Raw genomic sequence first — 12,705 nt, 5'->3', positions numbered from 1 at the left:
AAAGGATAATGAAACGGGAGTAGTGAAATGGTGTCTGTCAGGATTGCAGGAGGTCAAAATTATTGCTGGACATACTTATATTAATATGAAATCAGTTTGACAATGAGGGGGGAGAGTTTATCAGAGGTCAGAAGGTGGTTTAATATTGTCAAACTGATTTCATATTAATATAAGTATGTCCAGCAATAATTTTGACCTCCTGCAATCCTGACAGTGTCGTGTTGACTGTAAAGCAATACGATAAAGCGAATGCTACATACCTGTAGAAGGTATTCTCCAAGGACAGCAGGCTGATTGTTCTCACTGATGGGTGACGTCCACGGCAGCTCCTCCAATCGGAAACTTCACTAGCAAAGGCCTTTGCTAGCTCTCGCGCACCCATGCTCACCACGCATGCGCAGCCGTCTTCCCGCCCGAACCGGCTCGTGTTCGTCAGTCCCATAAGTAGCAAGACAAAGACAAGGGAAGACACAACTCCAAAGGGGAGGCGGGCGGGTTTGTGAGAAAAATCAGCCTGCTGTCCTCGAAGAATACCTTCTACAGGTATGTAGCATTCGCTTTCTCCGAGGACAAGCAGGCTGCTTGTTCTCACTGATGGGGTATCCCTAGCCCCCAGGCTCACTCCAAACAACAAACATGGTCAATTGGGCCTCGCAACGGCGAGGACATAACTGAGATTGACCTAAAAAAACTTATCCAACTAACAGAGACTGTAGCCTGGAACAGAATAAAACATGGGCCTAGGGGGGTGGAGTTGGATTCTAAACCCCAAACAGATTCTGAAGCACTGACTGCCCGAACCGACTGTCGCGTCGGGTATCCTGCTGCAGGCAGTAATGAGATGTGAATGTGTGGACAGATGACCATGTCGCAGCTTTGCAGATCTCTTCAATAGTGGCTGACTTCAAGTGGACCACTGACGCAGCCATAGCTCTGACATTATAAGCCGTGACATGACCCTCAAGAGCCAGCCCAGCCTGGGCGTAAGTGAAGGAAATGCAATCTGCTAGCCAATTGGATATGGTGCGTTTCCCCACAGCCACTCCCCTCCTGTTGGGATCAAAAGAAACAAACAATTGGGCAGACTGTCTGTTGGGCTGTGTCCGCTCCAGATACCGTGTTTCCCCGAAAATAAGACACTGTCTTATATTAATTTTTGCCCCCAAAAATGCGCTAGGTCTTATTTTCAGGGGCTGTCTTATTTTTCGGGGAAACATTGGGGTCGGATCGGGGTTGCCCCGCCGCCCTCCGTCGCTCCCGGAACTAACCTTAAACGCCTCCTTTCACCTTCGCAGCAAGCAGCAGCAGGGCAGGCCACTTCTTCCTTCCGTGTCCCGCCCTTGCCTGACGTAATGTCCGCGAGGGTGGGGCATGGAAGAAAGGAGAGGTCTGCCCTGCTGCTGCTTGCTGCAAAGGTGAAAGGAGGCGTTTAAGGTTAGTTCCGGGAGCGACGGAGGGTAGGTGGAGGGGGGGCCCGGCAACCTCGGGTGGGGGGGGGGGGCGGCCTGGGGGCGGCCTTGTCCGGCTCTCGGCGGCCCTGCTTTCAAACAAAAATTTGCTACGTCTTACTTTCGGGGGAGGCCTTATATCTACCAATTCAGGAAAACCTCTACTAGGTCTTATTTTCGGAGGATGTCTTACTTTCGGGGAAACAGGGTAGAAGGCCAATGCTCTTTTGCAGTCCAATGTGTGCAGCTGACGTTCAGCAGGGCAGGAATGAGGACGGAGAAAAAATGTTGGCAAGACAATTGACTGGTTCAGATGGAACTCTGACACTACCTTCGGCAAGAACTTAGGGTGAGTGCGGAGGACTACTCTATTATGATGAAATTTGGTGTAAGGGGCCTTGGCTACCAGGGCCTGAAGCTCACTGACTCTACGAGCTGAAGTAACTGCCACCAAGAAAATGACCTTCCAGGTCAAGTACTTCAGATGGCAGGAGTTCAGTGGCTCAAAAGGAGGTTTCATCAGCTGGGTGAGAACGACATTGAGATCCCATGACACTGTAGGAGGTTTGACGGGGGGCTTTGACAAAAGCAAACCTCTCATGAAGTGAACAACTAAAGGCTATCCTGAGATCGGCTTACCTTCCACACGGTAATGGTATGCACTGATTGCGCTAAGGTGAACCCTTACAGAGTTGGTCTTGAGACCAGACTCAGACAAGTGCAGAAGGTAGTCAAGCAGGGTATGTGTAGGACAAGAGCGAGGATCTAAGGCCTTGCTGTCACACCAGACGGCAAACCTCCTCCATAAAAAGAAGTAACTCCTCTTAGTGGAATCTTTCCTGGAAGCAAGCAAGACACGGGAGACACCCTCTGACAGACCCAAAGAGGCAAAGTCTACGCTCTCAACATCCAGGCCGTGAGAGCCAGGGACTGGAGGTTGGGATGCAGAAGCGCCCCTTCGTCCTGTGTGATGAGGGTGGGAAAACACTCCAATCTCCACGGTTCTTCGGAGGACAACTCCAGAAGAAGAGGGAACCAGATCCGACGTGGCCAAAAAGGAGCTATCAGAATCATGGTGCCCCTGTCTTGTTTGAGTTTCAACAAAGTCTTCCCCACCAGAGGTATGGGAGAATAAGCATACAGTAGACCTTCCCCCCAATCCAGCAGGAAGGTATCCGATGCCAGTCGACCGTGGGCCTAAAGTCTGGAACAGAACTGAGGGACCTTGTGGTTGGCTCGAGATGCGAAGAGATCTACCAAGGAGATGCCCCACACTTGGAAGATCTGGCGCACTACCCGGAATTGAGCGACCACTCGTGAGGTTGCATAATCCTGCTCAACCTGTCGGCCAGACTGTTGTTTACGCCTGCCAGATATGTGGCTTGGAGCAACATGCCGTAACGGCGAGCACAGAGCCAAATGCTGACAGGTTCCTGACACAGGGGGCGAGATCCGGTGCCCCCCTGCTTGTTGATGTAATACATGGCAACCTGGTTGTCTGTCTGAATTTGGATAATTTGATGGGACAGCCGATCTCTGAAAGCCTTCAGAGCGTTCCAGACCGCTCGTAACTCCAGGAGATTGATCTGCAGATCGCATTCCTGGAGGGACCAGCTTCCTTGGGTGTGGAGCCCATCGACATGAGCTCCCCACCCCAGGAGAGACGCATCCGTAGTCAGCACCTTTTGTGGCTGAGGAATTTGGAAGGGGCGTCCCAGAGTCAAACTGGCCCAAATCGTCCACCAGCAAAGGGATTTGAGAAAACTCGTGGACAGGTGGATCACGTCCTCTAGATCCCCAGCAACCTGAAACCACTGGGAAGCTAGGGTCCATTGAGCAGATGACATGTGAAGACGAGCAATGGGAGTCACATGGACTGTGGAGGCCATGTGGCCAAGCAATCTCAACATCTGCCGAGCTGTGATCTGCTGGGACGCTCGCACCCGGGAGACGAGGGACAGCAGATTGTTGGCCCTTGTCTCCAGGAGATAGGCACGAGCCATCCGAGAATCCAGCAGAGCTCCTATGAATTCGAGTTTCTGTACTGGGAGAAGATGGTACTTTGGGTAATTTATCACAAACCCCAGTAGCTCCAGGAGTCGAATAGTCATCTGCATGGACTGTAGAGCTCCTGCCTCGGAAGTGTTCTTCACCAGCCAATCGTCGAGATAAGGGAACACGTGCACTCCGAGCCTGCGAAGCGCTGCTGCTACCACAGCTAGGCACATCGTGAACACTCTGGCGCAGAGGCGAGCCCAAAGGGTAGCACACAGTACTGGAAGTGACGTGATCCCAGACGAAATCGAAGATACTGTCTGTGAGTTGGCAGTATCGGGATGTGTGTATAAGCATCCTTTAAGTCCAGAGAGCATAGCCAATCATTTTGCTGAATCTTGGGAAGAAGGGTGCCCAGGGAAAGCATCCTGAACTTTTCCTTGACCAGATATTTGTTCAGGGCCCTTAGGTCTAGGATGGGACGCATCCCCCCTGTTTTCTTTTCCACAAGGAAGTACCTGGAATAGAATCCCAGCCCTTCTTGCCCCGGTGGCACGGGCTCGACCGCATTGGCGCTGAGAAGGGCGGAGAGTTCCTCTGCAAGTACCTGCTTGTGCTGGAAGCTGAAGGACTGAGCTCCCGGTGGACAATTTGGAGGCATGGCGGCCAAATTGAGGGTGTATCCTTGCCGGACTATTTGGAGAACCCACTGGTCGGAGGTTATGAGAGGCCACCTTTGGTGAAAAACTTTCAACCTCCCCCCGACCGGCAGATCGTCCGGCACGGACACTTTGATCTCGGCTATGCTCTGCTGGAGCCAGTCAAAAGCTCACCCCCTGCTTTTGCTGGGGAGCTGTGGGGCCTTGCTGAGGCGCACGCTGCTGAAGAGAGCGAGCGCGCTGGGGCTTAGCCTGGGCCGCAGGCTGTCGAGAGGGAGGATTGTACCTACGCTTACCAGAAGAGTAGGGAACAGTCCTCCTTTCCTCATAAAAACGTCTACCTGAGGAGGCAGATGCTGAAGGCTGCCTGCGGGAGAATTTGTCGAAAGCGTTATCCCGCTGGTGGAGCTGTTCTACCACCTGTTCGACTTTTTCTCCAAAAATGTTGTCCCCTCGTCAAGGGGAGTCCGCAATCTGCAGCTGGATCCTATTCTCCAGGTCGGAGGCACGCAGCCATGAGAGTCTGCGCATCACCACAGCTTGAGCAGCGGCCCTGGACGCAACATCAAAAGTATAATATACCCCTCTTGGCAGGAATTTTCTGCACGCCTTCAGCTGCCTGACCACCTCCTGAAACGGCTTGGCTTGCTCAGGAGGGAGCTTGTCCACCAAGCCCGCCAACTGCCGCACATTGTTCCGCATGTGGATGCTCGTGTAGAGCTGGTAAGACTGAATCTTGGCCACGAGCATGGAAGAATGGTAGGCCTTCCTCCCAAAGGAGTCTAAGGTTCTAGAGTCCTTGCCCGGGGACGCCGAAGCATGCTCCCTAGAACTCAGCCTTCTTTAGGGCCAGATCCACCACACCAGAGTCGTGAGGCAACTGAGTGCGCATCAGCTCTGGGTCCCCATGGATCCAGTACTGGGATTCGATCTTCTTGGGAATGTGGGGATTAGTTAGAGGCTTGGTCCAGTGAATCAGCAATGTCTTTTTTAGGACATGATGCATGGGTACTGTGGACGCTTCCTTAGGTGGAGAAGGATAGTCCAAGAGCTCAAACATTTCAGCCCTGGGCTCATCCTCCACAACCACCGGGAAGGGGATGGCCGTAGACATCTCCCGGACAAATGCCGCGAAAGACAGACTCTCGGGAGGAGAAAGCTGCCTTTCAGGGGAGGGAGTGGGATCAGAAGGAATGCCATCAGACTCCTCGTCAGAGAAATATCTGATGTCCTCCTCCTCCTCCCACGAGGTCTCACCATCGGTGTCAGACACAAGTTCATGAACCTGTGTCTGAAGCCGTGCCCGACTCGACTCCGTGGAAACACGGCCACGGTGAGAGCGCCGAGGGGTAGACTCCCTCGCCAGCACCGGCGAAACTCCCTCCACCGACGTCGTCGGGGAGTCTTCCTGGGAGGCAGCCGCAGCTGGTACCGCAAGCGGTACCAATGTCGGAGACCTCACCCCGGGCAAAGGGCCAGCCGGCACCTCGCTCGACGGTACCGGTGGCGCAAGCACCCCCGGTACCGGAGAAGGGCACAACAGCTCTCCCAGAATCTCTGGAAGAACGGCCCGGAGACTCTCGTGCAGAGCGGCTGTGGAGAAAGACTGGGAAGCCGATGCAGGCGTCGAGGTCAGAGCCTGATCCGGGCTTGGAGGCGGTTCTGGGCTGTCCAAGGGGGAGCGCATCGACACCTCCTGATGGTGAGCGGTCCTCCTGGTGCCGATGCCTACTGGGTGCCGACTCCCTCGGCGACCCAGAGCTCTCGGTACCAAGGCGGGAAGGAGACCGGTGTCTATGCTTCTTTGATTTCTTCAAACGAAGCATGTCACTGGAGCTTCCCGGTACCGACGAGGAGGACGTAGAATCCAACCGTCGCTTCCTCGGGGCCGAGGCCGAAGAAGGTCGGTCTCAGGGGGGCTGTTCCGCAGGAGCCCTCAGGGTAGGAGGAGACCCACCCGAAGGCTCACCGCCACCAGCAGGGGAATGGACAGCCCTCACCTGCACTCCAGTCGAAGCACCACTGTCCGATGACATCAGCAACAGCGGAGGTCCCGGTACCACCGACGTCGACGCAGCCTTCCGATGTCTCGGTACCGACGATGCAGAGGGTCGAAGCCTTGATGCCGTCGATGCCGAGGTCGAAGACTTTGATGCTGTCGACGTCGATGCACTCGATACGTCCCGTGCTGTTGTCGACGAAGAGCCCAAGAACAACAGGTTCCACTGGGCTAATCTCGCTACCTGAGTCCTCTTTTGTAAAAGAGCACAAAGACTGCAGGCCTGCGGGCGGTGCTCAGCCCCCAGACACTTAAGACACGAAGCGTGCCTATCAGTGAGCGAGATTACCCGGGCGCACTGGGTGCACTTTTTGAAGCCGCTGGGAGACTTCAAGGACATGGGCGGAAAAATCACGCCGGTGAAATCAAAATTCGCGATGATGACGAAAGGCACCAAAAATAAGGCAGAGAAAACCCGTACCGAGGCCAAAAAAAGGCCGATCCCGAAAGCGAAAGGAAACTTACGCTGGGGCAAAAACTGGACACACGGGAAGGGACGCGCGAGGGTCAACTTGAGGGGCACGAAACGGCGGCAAAACACGACCGTCCCGAGCGCGGACAAAAGAAGACTGACGAACATGAGCCAGTTCGGGTGGGAAGACGGCCGCGCATGCGCGGTGCGCATGGGCACGCGAGAGCTAGCAAAGGCCTTTGCTAGTGAAGTTTCCAATTGGAGGGGCTAGTGAAGTTTCCGATTGGAGGGGCTGCCGTGGACGTCACCCATCAGTGAGAACAAGCAGCCTGCTTGTCCTCGGAGAATCATATATTTCATTGTAAACTGCGAATGATATATCTATCTCATGATCCTTGCAGAAACGTAGAGGTAAAAAAATATATATATACAGTGGGGGAAATAAGTATTTGATCCCTTGCTGATTTTGTAAGTTTGCCCACTGACAAAGACATGAGCAGCCCATAATTGAAGGGTAGGTTATTGGTAACAGTGAGAGATAGCACATCACAAATTAAATCCGGAAAATCACATTGTGGAAAGTATATGAATTTATTTGCATTCTGCAGAGGGAAATAAGTATTTAATCCCTCTGGCAAACAAGACCTAATACTTGGTGGCAAAACCCTTGCTGCCAAGCACAGCGGTCAGACGTCTTCTGTAGTTGATGATGAGGTTTGCACACATGTCAGGAGGAATTTTGGTCCACTCCTCTTTGCAGATCATCTCTAAATCATTAAGAGTTCTGGGCTGTCGCTTGGCAACTCGCAGCTTCAGCTCCCTCCATAAGTTTTCAATGGGATTAAGGTCTGGTGACTGGCTAGGCCACTCCATGACCCTAATGTGCTTCTTCCTGAGCCACTCCTTTGTTGCCTTGGCTGTATGTTTTGGGTCATTGTCGTGCTGGAAGACCCAGCCACGACCCATTTTTAAGGCCCTGGCGGAGGGAAGGAGGTTGTCACTCAGAATTGTACGGTACATGGCCCCATCCATTCTCCCATTGATGCGGTGAAGTAGTCCTGTGCCCTTAGCAGAGAAACACCCCCAAAACATAACATTTCCACCTCCATGCTTGACAGTGGGGACGGTGTTCTTTGGGTCATAGGCAGCATTTCTCTTCCTCCAAACACGGCGAGTTGAGTTCATGCCAAAGAGCTCAATTTTTGTCTCATCTGACCACAGCACCTTCTCCCAATCACTCTCGGCATCATCCAGGTGTTCACTGGCAAACTTCAGACGGGCCGTCACATGTGCCTTCCGGAGCAGGGGGACCTTGCGGGCACTGCAGGATTGCAATCCGTTATGTCGTAATGTGTTACCAATGGTTTTCGTGGTGACAGTGGTCCCAGCTGCCTTGAGATCATTGACAAGTTCCCCCCTTGTAGTTGTAGGCTGATTTCTAACCTTCCTCATGATCAAGGATACCCCACTAGGTGAGATTTTGCGTGGAGCCCCAGATCTTTGTCGATTGACAGTCATTTTGTACTTCTTCCATTTTCTTACTATGGCACCAACAGTTGTCTCCTTCTCGCCCAGCATCTTACTGATGGTTTTGTAGCCCATTCCAGCCTTGTGCAGGTGTATGATCTTGTCCCTGACATCCTTAGACAGCTCCTTGCTCTTGGCCATTTTGTAGAGGTTAGAGTCTGACTGATTCACTGAGTCTGTGGACAGGTGTCTTTCATACAGGTGACCATTGCCGACAGCTGTCTGTCATGCAGGTAACGAGTTGATTTGGAGCATCTACCTGGTCTGTAGGGGCCAGATCTCTTACTGGTTGGTGGGGGGATCAAATACTTATTTCCCTCTGCAGAATGCAAATAAATTCATATACTTTCCACAATGTGATTTTCCGGATTTAATTTGTGATGTGCTATCTCTCACTGTTACCAATAACCTACCCTTCAATTATGGGCTGCTCATGTCTTTGTCAGTGGGCAAACTTACAAAATCAGCAAGGGATCAAATACTTATTTCCCCCACTGTATAGGCAAAAAGATATATGTATGTGTGTATGTATTTTTATAAATTTCAGAAATACTTCTTTTCATCTCGGTGCATAATTTAAAATAGCCGTATATCTCCATAGGATTGCGGGAACAGAGGTAACAGCTCACCTATGCGCGTATTATATAAAACAAAAAAAACGTCCACTACACAACGAATGCCAGCTTAGTAAATGCAAAAAAATGCAAAAAAAAAAATGATGACAAATACTTATATGTTGTTCATATTATTGTAAAAGCATGTGCTTACCCCAGCATATAATATAAAGATTGCTGTTCGCCGTAGTTGCAAGGATACAGCTCTGTAGAGAGTACACTCGTATGCTTGAAAGCGAAAGTAAAAGCGAGCAGGACGCCAAACTCAGGATTTAAATAAAAATTGCACCAAAAGCGGTAAGCGTGAGGAACGGTATGAACATGATGACGTCATCATATGGATGGCATTGAAAGTCTTGAAGGCCAGTGTTCCTTTTTTTGTTTGTTCAAAAAAATATTTTAAAATGTATATTAATGCATATATACTAAAAATATGTAAAACATATAAAAACATATAGAATATAAGTAAAAAGGTTATTATGCATAGAGAGTACCAATATTTAAATATAAAAATCCCACATAAATAGAGAAATAATACAATAATGCTCGCGGCACCGTGTGTCAAAGGAGATTGGTGTCGGTGCTTCTTAGCCTTCTCCTGATGTACCTCTACTACTACTACTATTTAGCATTTCTATAGCGCTACAAGGCATATGCAGCGCTGCACAAACATGGAGACTCTTCGGAATCATCAAGACGCCTCAGGGTCGAGTCAGACGACAGTCGGTCCTGGGGGGCTTCAAGACAGGTGCAGACCCACTCGATGCCTCACTGCTGCCAGTGTGTCGGGGGCTCTAAGCAGCCATCCTTACCTCCACTCCCAACATCGATGCCTCCCTCGATGCCGATGTCGACTCCGCCGACCTCGAAGGACCGGACTGGGCTCCAAAAGGTTTTTCTCTCTGAGCCTCTCGAGCAATTTGTGTCCTCCTTTTCATACGAAAGAGGAGACAACTCGCCGGGCTATGGTCGGGCCCAAGGCACGGGATACACCAGGAATGGGTATATGTGCCTGAGATGTTCTGGTTGCACTGAGTACAATGTTTGAAGCCACTTTGAGTCTTCGATGACATGGAAGGGGTGACAGCTCCGGCGAATTCAAAAAACACGATTGTACCAGAAAAAAAGGCACAAAGGGAGAAGAAACTCGACCGAGCAGGCCTAACTACAGCCGCGACGAAAATGAAAGAAAACTTGACGCGGGCCAAAACTAATCTAGGGAAAAATAAAAGGAAACATTTAAAAAAAAAAAAAGAAATAAACAGAACTAAAGAGAAAAATGGGTGAAAAACTGCCACAAAAAAGGCACTGAAGGCTTGTTCCCAGACGAAGAAGGAGGCACAGAAAAATCTGCTGCTCCTCGCGTGGAAAAAAGAGAACTGAAGAGCGCGGTCGCGCGGTGGGCGCATCAGAAGGTTGTAGCAAATTTTTTGCTATTTATTATGCCGGTTCCTGGGCAGACGCAAAACGTCAAGCCACTTGTGAGAATGAACCAGCCTGCTTGTCCTCGGAGAAGAGGATGTTATAATGCCTTTGTATTACTCCATGGTGCAACCACACCTTGAGTATTGTGTGCAATTGTGGTCACCACATTTCAAAAAAGATATAGTGGCATTAGAAAAGGTACAGAGAAGGGCAACAAAAATGATAAAGGGGATGGGACGACTTCCCTATGAGGAAAGGCTAAAGCGGCTAGGGCTCTTCACACTTGGAGAAAAGACGGCTGAGGGGAGATATAAGAGGTCTATAAAATAATGAGTGGAACAAGTAGACGTGAATTGCTTGTTTACTACTACTACTTAACATTTCTAGAGCGCTACTAGGGTTACGCAGCGCTGTACAATTTAACAAAGAGAGACAGTCCCTGCTCAAAGAGCTTACAATCTAATAGACAAGTGAACGGTCGGTCCGATAGGGGCAGTTTACTCTATTCAAAAATACTTTGAATAGGGGGCACGCAATGAAGCTAGAAAGTAGTAAATTTAAAACAAATTGGAGAAAATATTTCTTCACTCAACGTGTAATTAAACTCTGGAATTCATTTCCAGAGAATGTTGTAAAACCAGTTAGCTTAGCAGGGTTTTAAAAAGGTTTGGAAAGCTTCCTAAAAGAAAAGTCAATAAGCCACTATTAAAATGGATTTGGGGAAAAATCCACTGCTTATTTCTAGGATAAGCAGCATAAAATGTATTATACTGTTTTGGGATCTTGCTGGGTACTTGTAACCTGGATTGGCCACTGCTGGAAACAGGATGCTGGGCTTGATGGACCTTTGGTCTGTTCCAGTATGGCAATATTTATGTACTTATGTAGATATATATGGAAATTTTGCATGTGGAGGGAATGTTGTGCCATTGACGCGGACATTCTCTCAATGCGGGGACCAGTACCATCGAATGGATGTTTTGCAGAGTGTAGTTTTGATTTCCGGAAATGTCTATCACCATATATCTATGATGATTTAGCACGTGTTTTTGCAAAATGTTTATTTTGGGTATTTCTGAATACCGGAAATATTTTTGGTTCTCTTCCATTATGGACGTTTTCTGATAAATGTTTATTTCCCCAGTTGGGTGTTATATTCACATGGTGTATATAAATACCATGATCTGTTCCATATATGTTATGTTCCATGTATGTTACCATGTATGTATGCACCTTATCGTAATACCATATGTAATTCTGTTACCCAAAAATGGCAACCGCCATTATGGCAAATGCAAGCCACATTGAGCCTGCAAATTGGTGGGAAAATGTGGGATACAAATGCTAAAATAAATAAATAAATAATTCAAAATGCCCCTCCGTATGTCATAATGGCACCTTTGTATTAATATAATGTATTATTATATTTATCTATTTATTTATTAGCATTTACCGCCTTTTTGAAGGAATTCAGTCATGGCAATGTATAGCAAGAATACATCAAACAAAGGCAACAGAATTACAGTTGTAAAAATATTCAAATAACAGTACAAGGTATGGCATATTACAATGCAAACAGACTATGCAATAAAACACATAGGGTGTAAACAAAGATGGAACATATAGATTGATAAGAGAATAACAGGAGTTGAAAATAAGAGGACTAATTTAAAGAAAGTTGCACATGAAGTCAGGAAGTTGCATAAATATAATCTCAGCTAGGGTAAGAATAGATAAGCAAGTCCTGCTACAGTATATGCAGCTGGTGTTACTCCTTGTATGTGTATAATTTTTTTGTTGTTGTTGTTACATTTGTACCCCGCGCTTTCCCACTCACGGCAAGCTCAATGCGGCTTACATATTGTATACAGGTACTTATTTGTACCTGGGGCAATGGAGGGTTAAGTGACTTGCCCAGAGTCACAAGGAGCTGCCTGTGCCTGAAGTGGGAATTGAACTCAGTTCCTCAGTTCCCCAGGACCAAAGTCCACCACCCTAACCACTAGGCCACTCAGGAGTTTGGTGATATTATAGAGAAAGAAAAGACAGGTTTTAGAAGTCTGTTGAATATGTGAAGAGAAAGAGAGAGAATAGTCAAACATGACCCCAAGGTTACGAATGGATGAGACAGGGATGATGAGAGTGTTATTCACAGAGATAGAGAATGGGGGAAGAGGAGAGGCTGGTTTAGGGGAAAAGACAAGCAGCTCAGTCTTGGTCACATTTAGTTTCAGATGGCAGTGAGACATCCAGGCAGCAATGTCAGACAGGCTGACTGAAATTTCTGGTGTGGAGAGGTAGATCTGGGAGTCATCAGGATAAAGGAGATCCTGAAAACCATGGGATAAGATCAGAGCACCAAGGGGAGATGTATAGATGGAAAAAAGAAAAGGTCTCAAGAAAGATCCCTGAGGTACTATCAACTGATAGTGGGATAGAAGTGGAGAAGGATCCACCAGAGTATACATTAAAACTGAGATGGGAGAGATAGCAAAGATACTTACCTGTAGCAGGTATTCTCAGAGGACAGCAGGCTGATCATTCTCACCTGTGGGTTGGCGATCCA

The 12,705-nt window shown here is 48.8% G+C and overlaps 1 protein-coding gene across 8 annotated transcripts in view; it reads right to left on the bottom strand.

Moving 5' to 3' along the window:
- Positions 1-12,705, bottom strand: part of PPARA (peroxisome proliferator activated receptor alpha) — a 652,237-nt gene that overhangs the window by 381,238 nt on the left and 258,294 nt on the right. The window contains exon 4 of one of the 8 annotated variants that reach the window (XM_030213762.1): positions 8,869-9,086. The exons of the other annotated variants lie outside the window; for them this stretch is intronic. The gene's annotated coding sequence lies outside the window, so the exon portion shown is untranslated. The remainder of the gene's footprint in view (positions 1-8,868; positions 9,087-12,705) is intronic. 8 annotated transcript variants of the gene reach the window in all.

The sequence above is a fragment of the Microcaecilia unicolor genome, chromosome 9 (genome assembly GCF_901765095.1).
Source record: "Microcaecilia unicolor chromosome 9, aMicUni1.1, whole genome shotgun sequence".
Lineage (NCBI taxonomy): Eukaryota > Metazoa > Chordata > Amphibia > Gymnophiona > Siphonopidae > Microcaecilia > Microcaecilia unicolor.
Note: the sequence above shows the minus strand (reverse complement) of the source record. Positions and strands in the feature narration are given on the sequence as shown.